Raw genomic sequence first — 24,841 nt, 5'->3', positions numbered from 1 at the left:
GATATTATGGAAGGAACAGTTCTGCTGAGCATTATCTGTGTGGGTATGATTTCTAGAATTATAGCAGCCATCTCATAAAGGGAAGGGGTACTAGCCCAAGGATGGATGAACAGAAGATGGGAAGAACCAGGGTCCTTTATGATTTTGTCAGACCACGAATTAGCCAGTGTTGTTATTGCCCTCCCTCTGGACTTCACAGTATGTGAAGTTCTTTTTTAGATATTCTAGATTAAGTCAGTTAAGTTGGTTTTGTTGTTACTTGCAGCTGAAAATGTCCTAATTAGCACAAAAACCTGGTGACACCTTTTAAGACTTATATTAAAGTTATCCCTGTACTCATTTTTTTCTTGTATCCTGTTATAATCCAGAGGGCAGGGATTATATTTTTATCAAAGTAAGACATACATACAAAAAAATACATAGAAAGCCCTTGGTAACCACAAAGAAAATACCTGTATCAATAAAATATCTATCAATAAAAATAGGTAATAATAAAATAATAAAAATGAAAATACCTATCAATAAAAAAACATCATTCTTGTTTTAAAAGGAAGACAGCAAGGGGCCAGCCCGGTGGCATAGTGGCACGTGCTCTGTTTTGGTGGCCCAGGATTCACAGGTTCAGATCCTGGGCACGCACCAATGCACCACTTGTCAAGCCATGCTGTGGCAGCATCCCATATAAAGTAGAGGAAGATGGGCATGGTTGTTAGCCCAGGGCCAATCTTTCTCAGCAAAAAGAGGAGGATTGGCATTGGATGTTAGCTCAGGGCTAATCTTCCTCACCAAAAAAAAAAAAAAAAGGAAGACAGTAAAAGGGACAAAAGAACTATAAGACAAACAGAAAATTGTTTTTAAAATGGCAATATTAAATCCTTTCTTACCAATAATTACTTTAAATGTAAATAGACTAAACTCCCCAATAAAAAAATACAGAGTGGCTGAATGGATAGAAAAAGTAAGATCCAACTGTATAGTGTCTACAAGAACTCACTTTAGATTCAAAGACACACATACACTGAAAGTGAAGGGACAGAAAAAGATATTCCGTGCAAATTGTAACCCAAAGAAAGCAGAAGTGGCTATATTCATATCAGACAAAGTAGACTTTAAGTCAAAAACTCTCTCTAGAGAAAAAGAAGGTCATTATGTAATGATGAAAGGATTAATTCAACAGGAATGTATAAGAATTATAAATATATGTTCACCAACCTCAGAGCACCTAAGTATATAAAACAAATGTTGAAGGATCTGAAAGGAGAAATTGACAGCAATAAAATTAGTAGGGGGCTTCAGTACCCTACATTCAGTAATGGATAGGATATCCAGACAGAAAATCAAGAAAGAAGCAATGGACTTGAACGACACTGTAGAACAAATGGACCCAAGAGATATATACAGAACTTTTCACCCAATAGCAGAAGAATATATATTCTTCTCAAGTGTGCATGGAACATTATCCAGGATAGACCACGTGTTTATGTCATAAAACAAGTCTAAACAAATTTAAAAAGATTGAAATCATATCACATATCTTTTCTGACCACAACAGAATGAATCTAGAAATCAATAACAGCAAGAAAAGGGGAAAATTCACAAATACAGGGAAACTAAATTACACTGTCTTGAACAACCACTGGGTCAAAGAGGCAATCAAAAGGAATTTTAAAAATATCTTGAGACAAACAAAAACAAAAACACAACTTACCAAAACTTATGAGACTGCAGCAAAAGCAATGCTAAGAGGGAAGCTTATAGCAATAAACACCTACATTTAAAAAGAAGAAAGATTTCAAATAACCAACCAAACTTTACACCTCAAGGAACTATTAAAAAAAAACTAAACCTAAAGTAAGCAGAAGGAAGGAAATAATAAAGATCAGAGCAGAAATAATAGAGCATAGAAAAACAATTTTAAAAAGTCAACAGAGTTGGTTTTTAGAAATAATAAACAAAATTGACAAACCCTTAGCTAGACTAAGAAAAAAGAGAGAAGACTCAAATAAGTAAAATTAAAAATGAAATAGGAGACATTACGACAGATGCCTCAGAAATAAAAAGAATCATAAGAGACTATTATGAGCAATTATATGCCAACAAATTGGATAACCCAGAAGAACTGGATAAATTCCTATAGAAAACAACCTACCAAGACTGAATCAAGAGGAAGTAGAAAGCCTAAACAGACGAATAACAAATAAGAAGATTGATGCAGTAATCAAAAACCTTCCAACCAAGAAAAGCCCAGGACCAGATGGCTTCATGGGTGAGTTCTACCAAACACTCAAAGAAGAATTAATACCAGTCCTTCTTAAACTGTAGAGGGAATACTTCCAAACTCATTTTATGAGGCCAGCGTCACATTGATACCAAAGCCAGACCAAAACAACACAAGAAAAGAAAACCGCAGTGCAATATCTCTGTTGAACATAGATGCAAAAATCCTCAGCCAAATACTAGCAAACCAACTTCAACAACACACCCAAAAGATTATACACCGTGACCAAGTGGGATTTATCCCTGGGATGCAAAGATGGTTTAAACATATGCGAATCCAACAATGTGATATACCACTTTAACAGAATGAAAGATATGAACCACATGGTCTCTCAATAGATGCAGAAAGAGCATTTGGCAAAGTTCAACATCGATTCACGATAAAAACACTCAACAAAATAGGTATGGAAGGAAATTTCCTCAACATAACAAAGGCCATTTATGAAAAGCCCACAGTTAACATCATAATCAATGGGGAAAAACTGAAAGGTTTTCCTCTGAGATCCATTATAAGGCAAGGATGCCCACTCCTGCCACCTCTATTCAACACAGTACGGGAAGTAATGCAAGAGCAATCAGACAAGTAAAAGAAATAAAAGGCATCCAAATCAGAAAAAAGAAGTAAAATTATCTCTGTTTGCAGAGGGCACGATCATATATATATATATATATATATATATATATATATATATATCCCATTAAAAAAATGTAAACTGGGGCTGGCCTGGTGGCGTAGTGGTTAATTTCGTGCGCTCTGCTTTAGTGGCCTGCAGCTCATGGGTTTGGATCCCGGGTGCAGACATACACACTGCTCATCATGCCATGCTGTGGAGGCATCCCACATAAAAAATAGAGGAAGATGGGAATAGATGTTAGCTCAGAGGCCAATCTTCCTCACCAAAAAAAAAAAAAATAGTTAGAACTAATAAACAAATTCAGTCAACTTGCAGGATGAAAAATCAACATGCAAAAATCAGTTGTAAAGAAACATCTTTACACCAACAATCATCTGTCCCTAAAGGAAATCAAGGAAACAATCCTATTTATGATAGCATCAAAAAGAACAAAATACTTAGGAATAAATTTAACCAGGAGGTGAAAGATCTGTATGTTGAAAACTATAAAACATGGGTGAAAGAAATTGAAGACATAAATAAAAGGAAAGATATCCTGAGTTCATGAATTGGGAGAATTAATATTGTTAAAATGTCCATACTACCCAAAGTAATATACAGATTCAATGCAATCCCTATCAAAATTCCAATGGCATTTTTCAAAGAAACAGGAAAAACAATTCTAATATTCTTGTGGAACCACAAAAGACCCTGAATAGCCAAAGTAATCTTGAGAAGAAGAACTAAGTTGGAGGCATTTACACTTCCTGATTTCAAATTATATTACAAAGCTATAGTAATCAAAACAGTATGGTACTGGCATAAAATCAGACACACAGACCAATGCAACAGAATAGAGAGCCCAGAAATAAACCCAAGCATGCACAGTCAACTCATTTTCGACAAGGGCATCAAGAATACACAATGGGGAAAGGATAGTCTCTTCAGTAAATGGTGCTGGGAAAACTGGATATCCACACACAAAAGAATGAAACTGGACCCTTATGTTATTTACACTATACACAAAAATCAACTCAAAATGGATTAAAGATTTAAATGTAAGACCTGAAAGTGTAAAGCTCCTAGAAGAAAACGTAAGAAAAAGCTCCTTGACATTGGCCTTGGTGATGATTTTTTTGGATATGACACCAAAAATCTCAGGCAACAAAAGCAAAAATGAACAAGTGGGACTACATCAAACTAAATAGTGTCTGTGTAGCAAAGGAAACAATTAACAAATGAAAAGGAAACCTATAGATTGGAAGAAAATATTTGCAAACCACACATCTAATAAGGAATTAATATCTAAAATACATAAGAAAGTCATACAACTCAATAGCAAAAAACCAAACAACCCGATTGAAAAATGGGCGTAGAAACTTAAAAGACATTTTTCCAAAGAAGACATACAAATGGCTAACAGGTATATGAAAAGGAGCTCAGCATCACTAGTCATCAGAGAAATGCAAATCAATGAGGTATCACCTCACATCTGTTAGGATGGCTATTATCAAAGAGATAAAAGATAACAAGTGTTGGTGAGGATGTGGAGAAAAGGGAACTCTCGTACACTGTTGGTGGGAACATAAATTGGTACAGCCATTATGGAAAACAGTACAGAGGTTCCTCAAAAAGTTAAAAAATAGAGCTACCATATGATCCAGCAATCCTTCTTCTGGGTATATACTGAAAGGAAGTGAAATCAGTGCCTTGAATAGATAGCTGCATGCCCATGTTCATTGCAGTATTATTCACAGTAGCCAAGATATGGAAACCACCTAAGCGTCCATCAACAGATGAGTGGATAAAGAAATATATATATACACACACACACACAATGGAATATTATTCATCCGTAAAAAAGATGGAGATCCTGCCATTTGCAACAACGTGGATGAACCTGGAGAATATTACGCTAAGTGAAATAAGGCAGACACAGAAAGAAAAATATTGCATGATGTCACTTACATGTAGAATCTAAATACTGAATGCATAGAAACAGTAGAACTGTTACTAGGGGTGGGGAAGTGGAGGAAATGGGGAGATGTTCGTCAAAGGGTACAAAATTGCCGTTGTGGATAAGTTTAGAGATCTAATGTGCAGCATGATGTTTATAGTTAATAATACTGTATTGTATACTGGAAATCTGCTTAAAAAAGTAGATTTCAGGTGATTTCACCATACACAAAAAAATGGTAATTAAGTGAGGAGATGGATATGTTAATTAGCTTGACTGTAATAATCATCTCACTATGCGTATGTATATCAAAACATCATGCTGTACATCTCAAATATATACAATTTTTATTTTTAAAAGTAAATAAAGGTAAAAAAATAAAAATCTATAAAGTCCGAGTTTTAGCTTGATGCATGTTCACAAAGTAACACACCTGTATAACCAGACTCAGATCAAGAAACAGTGCGTTACCAGCACCCCAGAAACCATTCTTGTACCTACCTCCTTTTAATCATCAGCCCCTCCCAGGGGTAACCACCAGCCTTACTTCTAACAACATGGATCATTCGCCACTTTTTAAACTTCATGCAAACGGAAGCATGCAGCGCTACTCTTTTGCTATGGTTTCTTTGGCTTCCTATTTGTCTGTGAGATCCATCTAATTTGTTGCATGTATCAGTAGTTCATTCATTCTCATGTGACATAACATTCCGTTGTACAAATATACCACAATTATGTATTCATTCTTCTGTTGATGGACATCTGGGTTGTTTCCAGATTGGGACTATTACACAGAGTGTTGTTGTGAACAGTCTTGTAATATTCTTTTGGTGAATATACGTACACATACCTAGGGGTTGGATTGATGGGTCAGAGAGTAGGTGTGTGTTCCGTTTGATATATATGTATATATTGCCAAATGGTTTTTCAGGTGTTGTCTTTTTTTCGTCTTTGTGTCCCCACTCGCACACTGACATTCCTTGCCCTCTAGTCTTTCTCCCTTCAAAGAACCTACTTTGCACTTAATGAGTACTTAACAAGTAATCATTATATAATTATATGTATATACATGCACATATACACGTGTGTGTACATATATATCTCCAAGTTGTATATAACAGAATTAAATATAAAAACAACCCGAGCAAGTCAACAGTAAACATGCTATGCTGGGATCATAAAGACTGTGAGGTCAGCCGGGGGTGGCTGGATCCCCTCCCCTTCTGAAATTTGGGTCAGTGGTGGATTCATCCATAGGTATATTTCAGTTGCCCTTGGTCTGAATTCTGGAAGTTGCTACAACTTACTTCTTTCTTGTGGTAGTTGACAAATGGAAGCAAGTCTTTGTAATTAAGGGGTATTAATGAAGAAAGGGGTTATCTTTCTTCAATAGTGCTGGAATGGAGGAAGAATGAGCCATGTTAGGATGCTCGGAGAAGAGAAGATTTTTGGTGTGAGAACAGTCTAGTAAAATGCTGCCAGGCCGAGGCCCTTAGGTACAGTATTGATTTTCTTAGAATCATTTTAGTTTTCAACAAACTACCTTTTCCTAAATGCTTTTTCTCGTTCAACCTTTAGAAAGGACTTGGTTTGCAAAGAGATGCTAGCACAGCTTTTCTGTGAACTGTGTCCTAAAACTAGGAACAACTTTCAGAATTTCTATAAATGCAAATATTACAATATTGGGGGATTTTTTTTTTTCACAGGAGGACTCTAAAATGTGTGCTAAAATTTGTTTCAATCTTGATTGGTCTCATGAGAAAATTTAATGTCACTAAGAAATATGTAATTTCCCACAGATGTTAAATCTCTATATTAAACTGTTGCATCCAGGAACCCCATGTACTCACAGAAAGGGCCGGAATCCATGACTTTGGCTAACCATGTACTTGTTCCCAGTTTCTAATGAAAGAAATAACTCAGTGATTGCAATCCAGAGTCTCTGTGTAACAAAATTGTGTATGTGGAGGGGAGGGGAGGTTCATCAATATATCTTTTATCATAAGGGTATGGGTGATTCACATTTATATGGCAAAAATACAGGTCTTTAATCAAGTAATAGGAAAAACTACAGACTCCAAGTAGATCTGCACATATGTATCAGAAAACGCTACAGGATTCATAACAAACTAAGTTGAAATTTTTGAAGTGAAACCCACAATGGTTAATAATTTAAAGGAAAGAATGAGGGAGTATTGAAAACCCTGACCGACTCAAGGCAACACTGATGACTAATGGCACACTGATAATAATCATCCTTTTCAAAGGCTGTGGGAGTCCTGACTCTGTGCAATCATGTTCAGGAGTCGCTCTGCAGTGTGTCCGAGGACTGCACAGATGGCTTAGCAGACCCCGGACTAGAAGTCCCCAGTGAACCCTGGGAATGTGCTAATGTAAGCTTAGGGATATGAAATTTCAGTAATCTTTAATAGCCTTCTTAGGAGGTTACCAGCAAGAACCCCTTAGTCATATGGACAAAAAAGTCTTTGTAGTTGCTCGTCATTTGTCCTGAAGAACGAAGAAAGGACTCATGCTAGTTCTTGGCCCAAGAGGGGACCCCGCACAGCCCAACAGTGGGACTTCAACCTGCTGAGAATCAGAATCCTCCACTACTAGAGTAAGTATAAATGGAGGCCCTAATCCTTTTTGTGCAGATGTTTAAATCTCCCTGTGGGGTTTGGGTGATAAGGGATGAGTTCAAAGGCATCCCCTTAAGCAGCAACCCCTTGCAGCACTGGCCATGGTTCTGCAGCACCTGGAGTATTAGCAGTCAAGTGAGTTTGATTGAGACGTGGGTGTGAGACTATCAATTACCGTGTATGTTATGTGGGCGGTGAGTGTGGGTGTTAGAGGTGGTCTAGGTTGGGAGAGCCAGGTCAGCCTGTTGTCTGATTATTTCTAGTTGTCTCTTTTACTACAGAAAGATTTTCAATTGTCTCTTATTGCTTATATATATGTTTAATTGTCAGATAATTTCTTTAAAAAGTAATCAGTATGCCAGGAATTTATTTATAGCTAAAGTAAGTTTCTATGTATGTTGCTTGGTTCCAAATATATATTTCAAAGCTCTGCATGGTATACAGAACCATACAGAGATCAGAAAATATACAAAGATCAGATCTGGTCATTTGTGAATTTGGTGAATTATACCATTTGGATCACCACTTGAAGGTTTGTTGTCCTCCAAGTCTTATGTATTTCTCGAAATAAAAGAGCTCTTCAGATACCCAGGTGTCCAATTGCTCTCCTTTTTAGCTACCTAATATATTTTGTATTACTCTCCACTTTGCCTTTCTTAATCCTCAATAGCTAAGCATTACTCTAACCAGATTCCCAGTTGATTATTTTTTAAACGAGTGTGCTTGTGAAGGTTGCTTATAGAGATAGTTGCACATCCTGAGCTCCTGCAGGACATCAATAGATAGAATTAGACATGAGCCTCACCCTCTGTGCTCGCCATGAAAATATTAAATAGGATAGAGGCAGGAGGAAGGCACAAGAACACATACCTTTGTAGTTGGGTTTTTCTACCGGAACCTGCAGATCAGTCTTCATTTTGTGGAATATTTTTACAAATGTGTTTATTGACTGAGCTTTAGAAAGGTAGGTGCACCTGTGGTTTATCCTATGTTAGCTACCAGTAGGTTTAGGATTTCCTGCCTAATGTGTCAACTAAGTGTCATGAACCTGTCATGCCTAATAAGCAACAGAAGGCCACCGGAACCTGAGGAAATGCCTGGTGCCTGGACAGCTCTATGATTGACTTATCGACATACCTAATTTGGTTCTGGAACAAAAATAGACAAATTTAGAAAATCTACTTTATTTCTGTGGTTGGTATGTCTTCATTCTTTACTCCAAACAGCTAAAGAATGTTCTATCAAACTCCAGTTTTTAGCATTTCAACCAGTTGTAATGGCATTAGAAATTGCCAACTACCTCACAATTATTCTTTCTACCCCTACGAATGGAACTTTTTTTTTTTTTTTTGGTGAGGAAGATCAGCCCTGAGCTAACATCCATGCTAATCCTCCTCTTTTTGCTGAGGAAGACCGGCTCTGAGCTAACATCTATTGCCAATCCTCCTCCTTTTTTTTCCCCCCAAAGCCCCAGTAGATAGTTGTATGTCATAGTTGCACGTCCTTCTAGTTGCTGTATGTGGGACGCGGCCTCAGCATGTCCGGAGAAGCGGTGCGTGGGTGCGCGCCCAGGATCCGAACCCAGGCCGCCAGCAGCGGAGCGCGCGCACTTAACCGCTAAGACACGGGGCCAGCCCCGAATGGAACTTTTAAACAGAGCCACTTTCTGTACTGGCAGGGGAAATGTAAACTTTGCTATAATTACCACTCTAATGTCTTCTACCTACCCAAATACTGGGGTCTCCCAAAGCTTGACTGGAAGATACACTTGGTGAGGTGTGAGAGTCTACTGGGAATGACAGGCAGGAATGACAATGTTTGGAGTTGGAGAAAGAAGGCAGAGAATGGAGAGGAAGGTGCAATTATGTTAATGATGGAGTCAAGTCCTTGGAAAACTGGAGAAAGACTGTATCTCAGAGAACCAGCACTGATGTACTGACACACCTTGAGGCAGAGAGGATTCTGAAACTGAGAGCCCTTGGTAAAAGCCTTCTGTGCATGTGCACATTTCACATACCCAATGGCAAGGGTGCCCTTGCAGTTGCAGAGAAGGAGAGATCATGAAGCAGTCAGAGCCACTTTCTCCTCCTCCAAAAGGATTTTTCTACGTGAAGGAGGTTGGCCACTGGATGTGTTCTTGGAATTCACTGCTCAAAGCTGGTTACAGTTGGAGAAAGGGGAATAAGGAGACGGAGTGTCACCATTTCTATTTTCAGCCCGAATGTCCTAATACCATCTCTATTCCCATCATCCGAGTGACTCCTTGTGTTTTTCTAAAATGTATTTGTTTCACGGAAGGTCTTTATCTATGTGCTTCTTGCAGACAGAGCTTTCTACTTGTTTCCAACCACACTTCAGTGGCAAAGAATCCAAGAAAGATGATGAATTAATTAGTGTTATTGACTTCCTAAAAGGGTGAGCAGTTCATCTCACAGAGTCCAGTAATTTTCTAAAGTGAGAGGAAAGGGTTTGTGCACAGGGATGTGCATATATAATGAACTTTCAAATGTATAGAATGTAACACACACTGGGACCATTCTTAAAAAATTAAACAGATTCTCATTTAGTTTCGTCACATATCCAATGAAGCCTGGAAAATGGCCGATGAGACTGGTCAGTCAGGCAAGGACTAGTCCCAGTTCCAAAGCCAGTGTTATGGTAGGCTTCTAACGTATATGAGACAGACACACAGACAATCAAACGATACACGTCATTTTAGCTAACAGATTGAATTCATTCTCTTCTCCCTCCAACCTCCCTCCCCAGGCAATGTCTCCCAACTCTTTAATTCAAGGCACTAACAGTAACATTAACACAGTTTGGCCTCTTTTCCTCTCTTTTTCTATCCATTCTTAAATGGATGTTCTGGGGAGTAAGGAAACAGTCAAAAGCAAAATATCATGGGTGACTTTCAGAAAGGATGAGATCCTTGGAAATCTAGAAACAGAGTAGGAGCATCTTTCATGTTGGGATTAGTTATATGTACTTAGGGAATATGGGGCCAATCCCTCACCTCTCTCCTCTCCCCCTCCCCCAAAACCCCATCCCTAGACTTATTCACTGTTGGTCGTCTTAACGTGGAAATTATAACCAAGGAGGAGAGAGACCCCCTGCACCCATAACTAGTTTTGACCTTGTTTGTTTATGGTGTACGTGTTAGGGTGTGCGCCCGCAGGTGCGTATTTCTTTATTCTCTTTGCATGTACCTCTAATTGATCTTGAAAAGAAGGGACAGTTAAAGAAGACGTTAAGGTGAAATGAAGCCATAACTGCAGCTGGAGACTTTTATTAAGTGTGGCAAAGTTCCCTGGGCTGCGCTGAAATTGTTTATTGATTTTGGTATGGCTGGGTGCTCGGGAGTAATCGCCCAGAATGCCGCTAGAGAGAGCGTCTTGTTAGCTCGCGCTCAGCATCTCCTCAGCACAGCGTTCACTCTGGAGCTTGCCTCTTTAACCTGTAAATAAATACCCCTGGTTAACTCCTGAGGTGCCTCTGCCTAGGACTAGAGCTGCTTCTGACCTGAGTGTGCACACTCCAGCAGCATTGAAAGACTAATGGCTGTTAATTCCTTCCGTTGGAAAGAGGATTCTTTCCCTTGAGAGGGAAAGAAAATAGGGTTAGGTTGGGATATTAAAGACGCATATCATTTTCCACCTTTAGTGTGTATTTTGTTTGTTTTTTCTCATTTCTCTTTTAGTATTAAGGTAGGAAGTTGAAGAAATAAAGTAAATTGAGATTTTTCAGCAGTGGTTTGTTTCATTGTCCCATCCCTGTGTCCTGCCTTGTGTGTTAATCAGTTTCATGGGCTTTGCCCATGCCTGGGCCTTCCTGGTTTTCCCATCGCTACAACTAAACTTTCTTGGGGGTATCAATAGGGCAGGGGTTCCAGGGCTGCTCTCCGGCAAGTAATCCTGTGTAGGGCAGCTGTACGGCAAGAACAGGGAGTACACAAGGTCACGTGATCCATGCCCTCAAGCCAGTGAGGTGGTGGGAAGAGAAGCCCGGTTCCAGGATCATCCGAGAGAGGGATCAAATTGTGGGAAGAAAGCCCAGGATGTCTGGGACAGCTGAAAGAGGGCTGGCTTAACCTGGGGGCATCTCTACTCCAAAGACAGGTAAGGTTAGTGTCTCTTGGGATCCCCAGGTTGACTCTTAACAGAGTCACTTTCCTGAAGGTATTTTATTTTGCCGATTAGAGTTGGTGGTGATGAGGAATTGCCATCATTGCATTGGTGGATTTTCTTCCACATCATCCAATGAAATACCCCCATGGTTGTTCTTTCCTTGCCTTTGAGATCCTTCTGCAATTCCCAGGCGCCATTTTTTGCAAGCTCCATGACCATGCTACTTGCATCATTATACAGATGGCTCCAAAATAACAGGGCTGCAGAGCACCTGGGACCAGGGGCTTCCACTGGAGTCCTTTGGAATTAGTAGCTATTCAAAAATCACATTCTGTGAATTGTTCCTTCTCTAGTTATCCTTAAACAATCTCCCTCAAGATGCTGATATAATGTCATGTCCTTTGTGAATCTCTCTGTATTTGCCTTTTCCCCTCACTTAGTAGTTACTTTTTCCTGAAATCATATAGTAGCATATTTTCTCATTCCATTCTGACCACAATGAGATTTTTTCCTCTGAGTTATCAGTTATCTGTTCCTATCAGTTTATCTGAGAGAATCAGAGATTCTTTGGAAAGCATTTCATTCTGAATATTTCTATAGTTTCTCACCTTCTTCATTCTGAATATTGTGTCAACTGTGCCCAGTGTCTGAGGGAATGACTCTACTGCCAGGGAAGAGAGTGAAGATGAAAGACAAACACATAGAAGACTTGGGTTTTATCTCTAAATCTCTATTGATGATGTCTTGTCACTGCTTTTTCATGCCTCTACTTAGCCTCCAGGAAGAGAAGGTTCATATTTGTCCCCCATCCAGCTGGGCAGTGTTGGTCAAGACTGAGAAGGAATTTGGAGCTGTCAAGATGAAATGGACCATAAGTTAACTCAATGACAAATTCCATTACCCTGAAATTCAGTATGATCAAAAGATTTCTAAACCTAAGATGCTATCTTCCTTAACCTCAAACGCTACTCAACTGAATGACATTCTAGTGAAACAGTGGGGTTTAAACAGTCCTTGGGCCAAATTTGACTTGTGTAGCTATGATTTGTGTAGATATTTGACTTATATAGATAGCGTTATTAAGAGTGAACATAATATCTTCTCCTTTGGAAAGTAGCACATGTCTAGGGGAAATTTTTTTGCATCAAGCAGACTTGTATTCAGATCCCAGCACCATCCTTAAATCTGATCCTGAGCAAGTTATTTAATCCTTATGAGTTAAAGTTTCCTTATGTAAAATGGAGATGTGACGATTAACTAAGATCCTATAGACTTTTTCTGCAACAGGCCGGTTAGTAAATATTTAAGTCTTTGCAGGCCATACTGTCTTTCTACCATTGTAGCAAAACAGCCATAAACAATACATAAATGAATGGACATGACTGTGTTCCAATAAAACTTTATTTACAAAAACAGCCAGTTGGATTTGGTCATAGTTTGCTGACTCCTGCTATAGCATTTGGCAGATGATCTGTTATTCATAAACATGAAATGCCTTCCCTTTCATTGATCATAGAATAGTTGGCTAATACGTAGACTATATTCTGCAAACTGGTTTGGCCAGTATGGAGAACTAATCTATAAAAATCTTCTAAAAGCTTGTACTGAGTGTTGATCCTAAGTTGTAATCCATTCTATCTTGCTCGTTAATGGTTTCTTTTCTCCCTAACCTTGTATGTCACAGACCTCGTTCTGACCCTCCCTCCCCACAGTCTCCAGTTTGGCGTTGGGCTGCCTCAGTCTTCCATTACTGCCCCGCCCACACCTTTTAGAGAATTTAGAATTCCTGTTAGAATTCCTCAGTCTGTTGCCTCCATTGGAAAGAGTTATTTTTGACCTACCCTGACCCCGTCTTGAACAACAATAAAATGGGGATTGGGAGAAACGTGACACAAATCAATAGGTTATCCCAACAGACGTGATCTTTGAAGCTGTTTTTTCTCGGACACTTGCAGCAGTAACAAAGATAAATAGCGACTCCCTCACATTGCCATCTGAGCAGTAGGTGGCTCAGCAGATCACGATGTGACCTCTAGCCTGGGTGAGCAGCAGGTTTGAGCATGATGGGGAACAGGGAATAACAAAGATTCTGGCCAAAAGGAGAGAACAGGAGACAGCTAAAGGACAAGGGTACCTCAGTTTCTATTCACAGTTGTTGGTGCACGTGGGTTTCCTGTTTGCTCTGCTCACTCACTCACCCATTTTCTCATTTATTCTCATCCCCTTATTTTACAGTCATTCAATAAACATTTATTGAGCATCTACTGTGTACAGGGCACTGGCATGATAACTCAGGCATTAGTGGTGGCTCTAGTGTTCCTTTGCCTGATTCTGAGCAAAGTGAGGTTGAGAATTGATTGCTATGGCTGATTCCAGGACCCTGGGGAGAGGTGAGAGGAGAGTGACCTGATGCCTCCCTCTTCCACCTTCCTGGGTACACCAGCTGGCTGGAGAGGGGTCAAGAGCAGACAGAATAGATGCAGGAAACCCTGCTACCTCTTGTGTGGGTTGCATGTCCCTCCCTCAGCTCCTGTGGTACTAGTAGTGGTGGAACTAGTGGAGGAGGTACTAGTAGCGATGATAATACTAGCTAACAAAAATATTGATCAATTACTGTACACGAGGTGTGTTCTAGCGGTATTACCTCTATTTGCTCATTGAATTCTCACAACAACCCCATGAGGAAGGTATGGTTATCATTCTCATTTTATACGAGAGGAAAAGGCTGAGAGAGTTTGTCACTTGTCATCATGTGACGAGGCTGTGGTGGGGCTGGGAGGGGAAGCCAGGCCGTCTGGCACATCATGGCATTTATCTCACTGTGTCATAAGCGCCTGTTTACATTTCTGCTTCCCCACCTTGACTGTGAGTTTGTTGATGGTATGAACACTAACTTTTAAAAATATATATATTTTAGGCACTGGCTTGGTGGCGTAGCAGTTAACTTCGCGCACTCCGCTTTGGGGCCTGGAGTTCACCAGTTCGGATCCTGGGCGCAGACCTATGCACTGCTCATCAAGCCATGCTGAGGCGGTGTCCCATGTAAAAGAGCTACAACTCTACAACTATGGTATACAACTATGTATTGGGGCTTTGGGGAGAAAACAGGAAAGCGGAAGATTGGCAACAGATGTTAGCACATGGCCAATCTTCCTCAAAAAAAAAAATGTATATGTTTTATATTATAAAGTATAGCATATATACAGAAAATTGCACAAAACATAAAACGTCAAGTGCAATAAATTATTGTAAAACAAACATCTGTGTATTCACTGCCCAAACATTGCCAGCATCCCAGGAAATTCCCCCAGTCCCCCTCTGAATCCTTACCCTGCCCCTTCCCCCCAAGAAGCAGCTCCCCTGACCTCTAGCCCTACAGTTAGTTTTGTCGATTTCTGAACCAGAGCTACATGGGGTCATAATGTCAATTTTCCTTTGTGTCTGTCCTCTTTTGCTCAACTTTATATTGTTACATGTAACTGTAATTCATTTATTTTCATTTTGGTATAGTACTCCATTGTAGGAACATATCACAATTTACTTATCTAGTCTATTGTTGATGAAGATTTGGGTAGTTTCTAGCTTTTGTATATTGTGAAAAGTTCTACCATACTCATTTTTGCCCATGTCTCTTGGAGTTCCTGTCACATATTTCTCTTGGATGTAGATTTAAGAGTGGGCTTTCTGGGTCACAGTGTACCCCTGTGTTCCCTTTGTTTTACAAATGTCCCTCCCCCAGCAGTGTGTGAGAGTCCCTGTTGCTTCACGCCTCACCAACGCTAGGGACGTCAGGTTTTTAGGCAGATGGTGGTAACTCATTCTCGATTTAATTTGCATCTCCCTGATTTGTTACGAGGTCAATATTTTCACACGTTTATTGGCTCTTTGGAATTCTCTTTTTGAATTGCCTGTTCAAGTCCCTGGCCCATTTTTTCTTTGTTGTGTTTGCCTTTTTTAAAAAAACTGATTTTGGGGAGTTATATATTCTGAACACAAGTCCTATGCTAGTTACATATTTGGCAAATAATCTTCTCTTACTCTGTTGCTTGCTTTTCACTCTCTCTCTCTTTTTTTTTTTTTAGTGAGGAAGATTAGCCCTGAGTTTACATCTGTTGCCAATCCTCCTCTTTTTGCTGAGGAGGATTGGCCCAGATGTTAACATCTGTGCCCATCTTCCTCTAATTTATACGGGATGCCACCACAGCATGGCTTGATGAGCAATGTATAGGTCCGCATCCGGGATCTGAACCTGCAAACCCCGAGCCGCCGACGTGGAGTGCGCGAACTTAGCAGCTACGCCACCAGGCCGGCCCTGCTTTTCACTCTCTTGATGGTGTCTTTTGCTGAACTGAAGTTCTTAATTTTAATGCAGTTAAATTTATTGGTCTCTTCCTTTATGGATAATGTTTTTTGTCTTACTTATTATCCTCTAGAAGCTTTATTGTTCTGTTTTCTTTATAGATCTACAGCCCACCTGGAATTGATTTCTGTTTATGGTATGAGGGAGCGGTTGTCTTTCTTTCTTTTTATTTTCCTTATTGATATTGAATTGAACCAGCACCATTTATTCAAAAGACCACCCTTTCCCCACTGCTCTGCAGTGTCACTTTTGTTGTAAATCAAGTGACCCTATACGTGTGGGTGTGTTTCTGGACTCTATTTTGTTCCTTTGGCCCATTTGTCTATCCTTGTATCAATACCATACCATCTTAATTCTGTAGCTTTATAATAAGTCTTAATTCAGCAGAGAGAGTCCCACCTAGATCTTATCTGAATTCTGTCTTTGTCTCCCCAGTGCCTATCCAGTGCTTGGCACATAATAGATGCTCAATAAATATTTGTGGATGAAAGGACCTCTGATGCTGGTTTCTGTGGATTGCCATTGTGGAAGGCTGTGGGAGGAGGATGGCTTTACTCCTCTCCCAGGATGGGGCTGGATTTGGAGGGTGCTTTGGACCTATGGATGTTTTGTTGGGGCAGCAAGACCTCAATGCCTATGTTAGGCATATTCAAAAAGGCCGTGGGGGTTAGTGGAGCTGGGAAGCTCTGACAGAGGTTGGCATTAGGGGTGGGGCAGAAATGGTGGAGTGGATTAGCTGGGTGCCCTTGGCAGTGACAATGGCATCCTGCTGTGCCCCTGGCGAGAGGCAGAGGCTTATATATGAAGTGCAGGGAGCATTAGCAAACTGAAGCTTTCACCAAATCTAACCCCAAAGCCGTCTGTCAGCCTCCCTGCCACCCACGGAGACTGCTCCTTTGCCTGGAACTGGACTTTGTCTCAAGCAACCTGGTGGGTTGCCCTCTTCTCTCTCCATCTTCCAGTGGGATTCTAGCAAGGATCCATATTTCACAGATGGCTTCCCTGACTCTGGTCTCTCTCTGTCCCTATAGGCAACTAAGCTTCCTCAAACACAACCTTCAAGCTGTCACTCCTCTACCCCAAGACCAACAGTGGACTCTTGTCATTTACAATGTACATTCCACTCTCCTCAGTTTGGACTTTAAGACCCTCCATAATCTAACCCCTAAATACCCAGTCCTCCTTTTCTCTCCCAACTACTCTCTGGTTAGTTTGCTTAATTCTCTTATCTCCCATATATAAAACGCTTATTCCTGGCTGAATTGTTCCTTCCACTTAAATGCCTTTGTCTTCTCCTCTACCTTATTCTTCAAAGTGCAAGCCGGGTTTCATCTTTTTCCCCCTCGAGCCCTTTCTGACTACTTTAGCACCCTGTTCTCTCCCGTCTCTGAGACTCTTAGTGTATTCATATCCAATATTGAAAAGATGCTATTTATGGCTCCCCCCATAGAGTGCAAGAAGAGAAAGCTGTATTAGCCAAGATTCTTTTGGTAGCTGTACTAGTTTGCTAGGGCTGCTGTATTAGTCAGGGTTCTCCAGAGAAATAGAACCAACAGGATAGATAGATGGATAGATAGATGGATAGACAGATGGATAGACAGACAGATAGATAGATAGATAGATAGATAGATAGATAGATAGATAGATAGATAGATGTATGGGTGGGTGGGTGGGTGGATGGATGGATGGATGGATGGATGGATGGATGGATGGATGGAAGGATGGATGGATGGATGGATGGATAGATAGATAGATAGATAGATAGATAGATAGATAGATAGATAGATAGATAGATAGATAAAGAAGGGATTTATTATAGAAATTGGCTCACGCTGTCACGGAGACTGAAAAGTCCCACAAGTTCCTGGAGTACCCCTTTCCTGGAGAACCAGGAAAGCCAGTGGTATAACTCAGTCCAAGCCAGAGACCCGAGAACCAGGGGAGCTGATGGTGTAACTCCCAGTTCTAGGCCAAAGTCCTGGAGTCCAAAGGCCTGAGAACCAGGAGCTCTGATGTCTGAGAGCAGGAAACGATAGACATCCTAGGTCAAGAAGAGGGAGAGAATTCACCTTCCTTTGCTGTTTTATTTGGTTCAGGCCCCCGGTGGTTTGGACGATGCTGCCCACATTGGTGAGGGCGAATCTCTTTACTCAGTCTACTGAATCAAATGCTCATCTCTTCCAGAAACGCTCTCTCAAACACACCCAGAAATTGTGTCCCATCAGCTATCTGGGCATCCGTTAGGCTGGTCAAGTTGACACGTAAAATTAACCATCACAGCTGCCGTAAGAAAATGTCACAGACTGGTGGCTTAAACAACAGAAATTTCAGTTCTGGAGACTAGAAGTCTAAGATCAAGGTATCAGCAGGTTTGGTTTCTTCTGAGGCCTCTCTCCGTTGTTTGAGCATGTCCCTGATGTCTCGCCATATGTCCAATTTCCTCTTCTTATGAGGACACCAGTCAGATTGCATTAGGGCCCACCTTAATGGCCCCATTTTAACTTTATTACCTCTTTAAAAGTCCTTATCTCCAAATCTCCTCACATTCTGATGTACTGGGTGTTAGGGCTTCAACATATGAATTTCGGAGGGACATAATAGTAGCCCATAATAGTAGCCAACTCACAGTGGATAAAGCCAAACAGAGAATTTATCACCTCCAGTATCTGAAGAGTTGAGGTTGATCAAATTGTTACAGCTGGATCCAGGTACCTGTGTTGTCTAGGACCTTGCACTCTCCCTCCCTCATCTCCACTTTTTGTCTGTGTTGAAATCATTCTCAAGCAGGCTTCCCTTCCATTGTGGCAAGATGGCTGCCACAGCTCTCGGCTTCTATTCTACCAACTCAGCAACTCTAGGAAAAAGAAAGCTTCTATCCTAATGGTACCAGGAAAAGTCCTGGGGCCAATTCTCATTGGCCCAGACTCAGTCATGTGCCCATCACTGAATCAATCACTGAGATTCTAATTAGCCTGACCTTGGCCTATACCCCAGCTTCACCCCAGACAAAAGATAGAGTCAGCCCAATCAAGCCACATAGACTGCGAGTGGGGACAGTGGTTCCCTATAGAAAAACCAAGGCATTGTTATAGAAGAAGGGGGACAGGATGCAGAGCAAGGAAAACAAGAAACATCCATTCCAGCTACTTTCCTGTCAATCTTATTTTGATCCACGTGTTAACCCCAAGAAGTAGGTTTTGTTGTTCCCATTTTCATGATAAAGAAATGGAGGCCCAGGGAGAGTAGGTCAAGTCAAATAGCTGGTAAATTGAGAACTAGATTTCAGTACTGATATGCCTGACTCCAAACCCCACACCCTTTCCTCCACTATACTGTCTCCCTCATCTTCCTCTGGGTGTGGGTTTACCTTCCAGCTGTCTTAGCAACTGGCCCAGCTGTAAGAAATCACAGGGGCTCAAGAGATGATAGAAGCCAGAGGTAGATCGTGGTTGGTTGCAGACTGGACATGCTGCCTGGTGCAATAAGCCTGGGGAGCTGAGGTGGGGGCAGTTGAGGCTCAGGGCTGGGAACAGAGGGTGTGTCACCAAGGCATTCTGGGGGAGACAATGGGGGGAAAAGGGAGGAGGGAGTTGGGAAGGACGTCCAGATAGCAGGTCAGTGGATGGAGCAGGTGTAGTTTCCTCCCCATGGCTTTTCCTGGCACATGTGGCTCTCCTGGAAGACTCTCTTGCCTTCTCCCATTTCTCACCTCCAAGACTTGAGTTTTGTATATAAGTGAGAGCGGGTCTGCCTAGCTCCTTCCGCTCCTTCCCTGTGTTCCTCTTCTTTGCAGACACCTTTCCAGACTTCCAAACATTAGAACACTAAGTTCAGAGATTGCTTAGCTCATCGCAGTAGAGTGGAGCGATTAAGAGACCAGCATGGAGGTGAGTTACCTAGCTCTGCCACTTAGTTGCTATGTGACCTTGGGCAAGTTATTAACCTTTCTGGGCTCAGTTTCTTTCTTTCTTTTTTTTGCAAGGAAGGATTTTTGCCTGAGCTAACATCTGTTGCCAATCTTCCTCTTTTTTTTTTCTTCTCCCCAAAGCCCCAGTGCCTGGTTGTATATCCTAGTTGTGAGCCCTTCTAGTTCTTCTATGTAAGCTGCCGCCACAGCATGGCAACTGACAGACGGATGGTGTAGTTCCACAGTGAGAACGCTAAACCTAAACCACTAGGCCATCAGGGCTGGCTCTGGGCTTAGATTTTTTATGTGTAAGATGGGGATAGAAAGAGGTCGACCTTATAGAGCTAAGATAATCTACCAAAATTTCTCAGGACAGTGTCCCACTCACTGTATATGCCCAGAAATAAAAATGTCAGGTGATACGGACTCAAGTCTGAGAAGCCTGGCTAGACAGGGGCTGCCCAGCCCAGAGCAAAGAGCCTGGTGAGCAGAGGTGAGCTGGCTCCTTGTTCAGAACTTTCTTGCAAACTCAACTCAGAGTTAGAGTGTCCTTTGGGGGTCAGCTCACGGGCAGGCAGTCAGGGTTACATCTGAGTTTGCTTTCCTTGAAGAGAGCTTAGAATAGGCTTCTCAGAAGAAGTGAGTCATAGGGAATGATTTTGAGAAAGGGAAGTTGCTGATTAATAGGGTGGCATGAAACTTCAAATGCTGACCTCCATAAAAATTTAACTAGTAAAAACGGAGCAATTTTACATCACCCCGTATTAACTAAGGGCTCCTTTGCCGTGGAAATCTATACTCACTGATAATCCCAAATGCACCTTTGATTTCAGAATGCATTTATATATATATTTGGCAGTAGATTTACTTCCTAATCATGTTTACAGCTTAAATTAATATGGAAATTAACCCTGAAACCCCAGACAATTTCAAAGCACTGGATTTTGCAGACCTTGAACTACTTTAAAATAAATGTTGAAAATGTGAACTGCATAAAAAATAAAAGCTGGTAGTATTGATTTAATTTAATTTCCATTAAAGTTATCACAAATGATTTATTGAGCTTTTAAAAGTAAAAAGGCACATGCTTTGTTATGGGCATGTGCCACTTAAAGATGTAGGTCATTTGAATGAAAAATAATGCTTTTGCCAGATGCTAGTTTATGGCTGGATCCCAACCAGGAATAAAGTTCTGTGGGTTTCACTTTAATGATAATCTTTATGAACACATGTCTTCGTGCAGAGATATCTCATATCTTTAGCAATATATAGCTACATACCAGATTTGGTCACATTCCAGATTCTGGGGAGAATACATTTCAAACCATCTTTACAATGGATATGAGCTGGTTCATCCACAAATATGTGCCCTGCACCGTGTTATGTGTTGACTGAAAATAGTGGGTAAAAGAGCAGACGTGGTCTCTGCCTTCAAGGAACCAGTAGCCTGGGGAAAGGGAGACTTGAGATCAATGAGCCCAAATGAATATCTACTAATAATTTGAGATAAATGTGCCTGAGAGCAAATATGTGTGGGGGCATTTAATTTAGTTTGTGAGAGGTCTTGAAGGCCTCTCTAAGGAACAGACATTTAGCCTGCGATGCAAAGAACGGTGAGGACTCTTCCTGTTCATGACACACAAGTCACCTCTACACGTGGGTGTTACTATGTGTCTGTGGACACACAGCAGGAAGGTTGCAAGGAGCCTTAGCATACTGTGTGGCTAGCTCAAGGTGACGGTGGGTAGGGACTTTACAGGTGGGATTCTAAGTGTGCATCATTCTCAGCTCAGAGAGGCTGTCACTTGCTCCCTGGCAAGTGGCACAGCTGGGATCTAAACCCATGTCTGTACCTCAAAGTGCGTGTTCTTTCTCACACTACAAAGCCTCAGGAAAGAGGAGCTCTCCCTGCCCCCCTTAAATTCGAATACTTCATCCAGTGCTTCTCTGCAGGCTGCTGGAGTTTCAGCTGCCTTCTCCGGTTTGGGTTAAGACAAATGAGTCTTTCTCTTTCCCAGAGGGACATCCTGGACCAGAAGACCTGAGCTATCTCTTCACCCTCTGAGGCTGCATCTGTCAGCGCATGGTCCTGACGGATGGGTGACTTCAACGGAACAATTGTAACCAAAGCTGGGGAGTTCCTTTGGACTCAGAATTTTCTTTACCCCCTTTCTTCCCAGCTAGAAACCTGCAGAGATGATTCCACCACCAGCCAGGGGAAGGGGTGATAAGACTGGAAGAGGAGGATGATTAGACTTGCCTGAGGGAGGAGAACAGGTCTGGGGAGCACCGGGTGTCACCTGTAGGGGAGAGGAGACACGTAGCATTCTAAGCCCCGGAGAAGAGGAGCTTCTGGCCTTTGTTCTTTTGTTCTTTTTAACTGACATTAAAAAAAAATAACAATTCAGCTATAATTTATATATAGTAAAATGTACAGACCTTAAGTTCAGGTCCACAGATTACGACAATGTATACGCCTATGAAAATGCCACCCCAAACAAGATATAGAACATTTCCATCACTCCAGAAAGTTCTCTCGATCCCATTCCAGTCAGTTCCCCACCCCCACCCCACCATAGACAGCCAGTGTTCTGACTCCTATCACCAGAGGGAGTTTTGTCTGGTCCTGGATTTCATATACGTGGAATCACACACTATGTAGTCTCTCGTGTCTGGCTGCTGTCACTCACCTAAAGTTTATGAGATTCATCCAATTTGCTGCGTGTATCAGTAGCTTGTTCCTTTTTATCGCCGAATAGAATTCCATTGTATGGATATTCCAACATTTTTTTATCCACTTGTAGTTGGTGGACATTTGGGTTGTTTCCGGTTTGGGGTTATTATAAATAAAACTGCTATGAACATTTGTGTTGAAATTTTTTTATAGACATGTGTTTTCATTTCTCGTGGGTAAATATCTAGGAGTGGAATTGCTGGGTCACAGGGAAGCTGTATTTTATGTACCTTTACTCTAGATCGTGTTGGAAAGAGAAGCAGCAGGGAGATGGAATCCCATCTGCTTGGGGCTTTGCTGTCTTATGTAGTAAACTTCAGGGGCTACAGCGTATCTACATCCAACCCCCACCCTGGTGCTGATCATCAGCCCTGAACAAGTGCTGTGGGTGCTGGTCAGCAGGGTGCCGCTGACTACCAGGGCCAGCTCTCACCCTAAAATCGTCTTTCCTTGGCTTCATTCCTGTCCGTTCTCGGTTCTCTAACTCCAACAGTTAGGCCCACCTCTACAGTGTCCGCTCCTCTGGCTGCAGGAAGGCTGTCTTGTGTGATTGGCAAGCTTTGGAGTCAGGTGCCTTTGGTCTGTCTCCTGGGTCTTCCACTTACTAGCTGAGTGAAATGAGCAAGTTACTTAATGTCTCTGAGTCTTGGTTTCCTAGAAACTGTTGACAATAACTATCTTGAGGAGTGGTTATAGGAATTACATCAAGGCTGCCAAGTACGACCATGCAGGTTGCTCATGCCCAAAGGGACCCAGTGTGTGCTCTGCTGCTGAGCCCCATGTCTCTGGGCGGGCCCGTGTCAGCATGGAGGAAGGGGCATCTTTTGTAATTTGTCTGCCAGAGGGAGAAACTTTTTCAAATTTTTCGACCCACGGGGAGTATCTTGCTGTAACTCATACAAAAGCAACTATAGTCATACTACGGGATGTACAATATTCCACATTCGGAAGGTACTAAATAAATGGAAGCTATTATAATGCAGATTGTATCAGGCAGGATTCTTGGTTGCAAGCAATGGAAATTGGCTTTGGGGGGCCAGCCTGGTGGCGCGGTGGTTAAGTTCGCACACTCTGCTTCAGCGGCCCAGAGTTCGCCAGTTTGGATCCTGAGTACAGACCTACTCACTGCTCATCAAGCCATGCTGAGGTGGCATCCCACATAGAGCAGCTAGAAGGATGTGCAACTTTGACATACAACTACCTACTGGGGCTTTGGGGAGAAAAAGGGAAAAAAGGAGGAAGATTGGCAACAGATGTTAGCTCAGGGCCAATCTTCCTCAAAAAACAAAAAAATCTTAAAAAAAAAAAGAAATTGGCTTTGGCTCTCCTACAGATAAAAGAGAATTTTCTAAAGGGATAGCAAGGGCTTACAGACTTATTAGGAGACAGGAGAGCCAGGCTTGGGAATGTCAGGAACCAAGGGCAGGAGGCTGTTTTGAGGACTGAGCAGCAGGAATTTCAGCCAAAGCCACCTGAGCAGGAGCTGGCTGGCCTGTGCCTTGCAGTGACGACTGAGATAAATATGGCCTCCAACTCTCCCACATCCTTGTCTCGCTTGCTCCAGGGAAGAGAGTGTCCAATTGGCCAGTTTGGACTCACGTTCTTGCCCACTGTTGGGGATGGGCTAGAAGAGTCAGGATTGAACTCAAGCTTCCTTAATGATGGAACCCCATGGGGAATCCCCATAATGATGAGTAGGTGCTCCCTGCTCCCAAGATATCACTCCATGAGGGATTCCCCAAAATGATGGGCAGGTGGTCTCTTTCCTAAGAAGGCACCCCATGGGGGATTCCCTGTAAATGATGGGCAGGTGCTCCCAAGAAGGCACCCAAGAGGGATTTCCCATATTGGGATGGTAACGGGAAGGGGGATTACATGCTGGACAGCCAACAAAACGATGCACCCACGACTTCAGTCAGTTTTGAGGAATGAAAGATGTTCTAATTTATTGCCAGGAGTCCTCATCACTTGATAAACCAAGCTTTAAAAATGCAGGAGCCCATTAAGCCAAGTCTTTTTTTAAGTTGATGGAGGACGAAGACCCTCAGACAGAGCAGGGCACAGTGCCTCAGCCTTTTCCACTTTGATGTTTGGAAAAATACTCGTTCATTGTTCTAAAGAAATACAGAATCACCTGAAGAGATACCATTTGACTTCTGGGAGAGCCGCCCGCCGACTTCCGGATTTATTCCTCACGTTAATGACTGTTAGCACAGCAGAGTGACATGC

Source organism: Ceratotherium simum, chromosome 24 (genome assembly GCF_057802395.1).
Source record: "Ceratotherium simum simum isolate JZ-2026a chromosome 24, ASM5780239v1, whole genome shotgun sequence".
NCBI lineage: Eukaryota > Metazoa > Chordata > Mammalia > Perissodactyla > Rhinocerotidae > Ceratotherium > Ceratotherium simum.
This window is presented reverse-complemented; position numbering follows the sequence as displayed.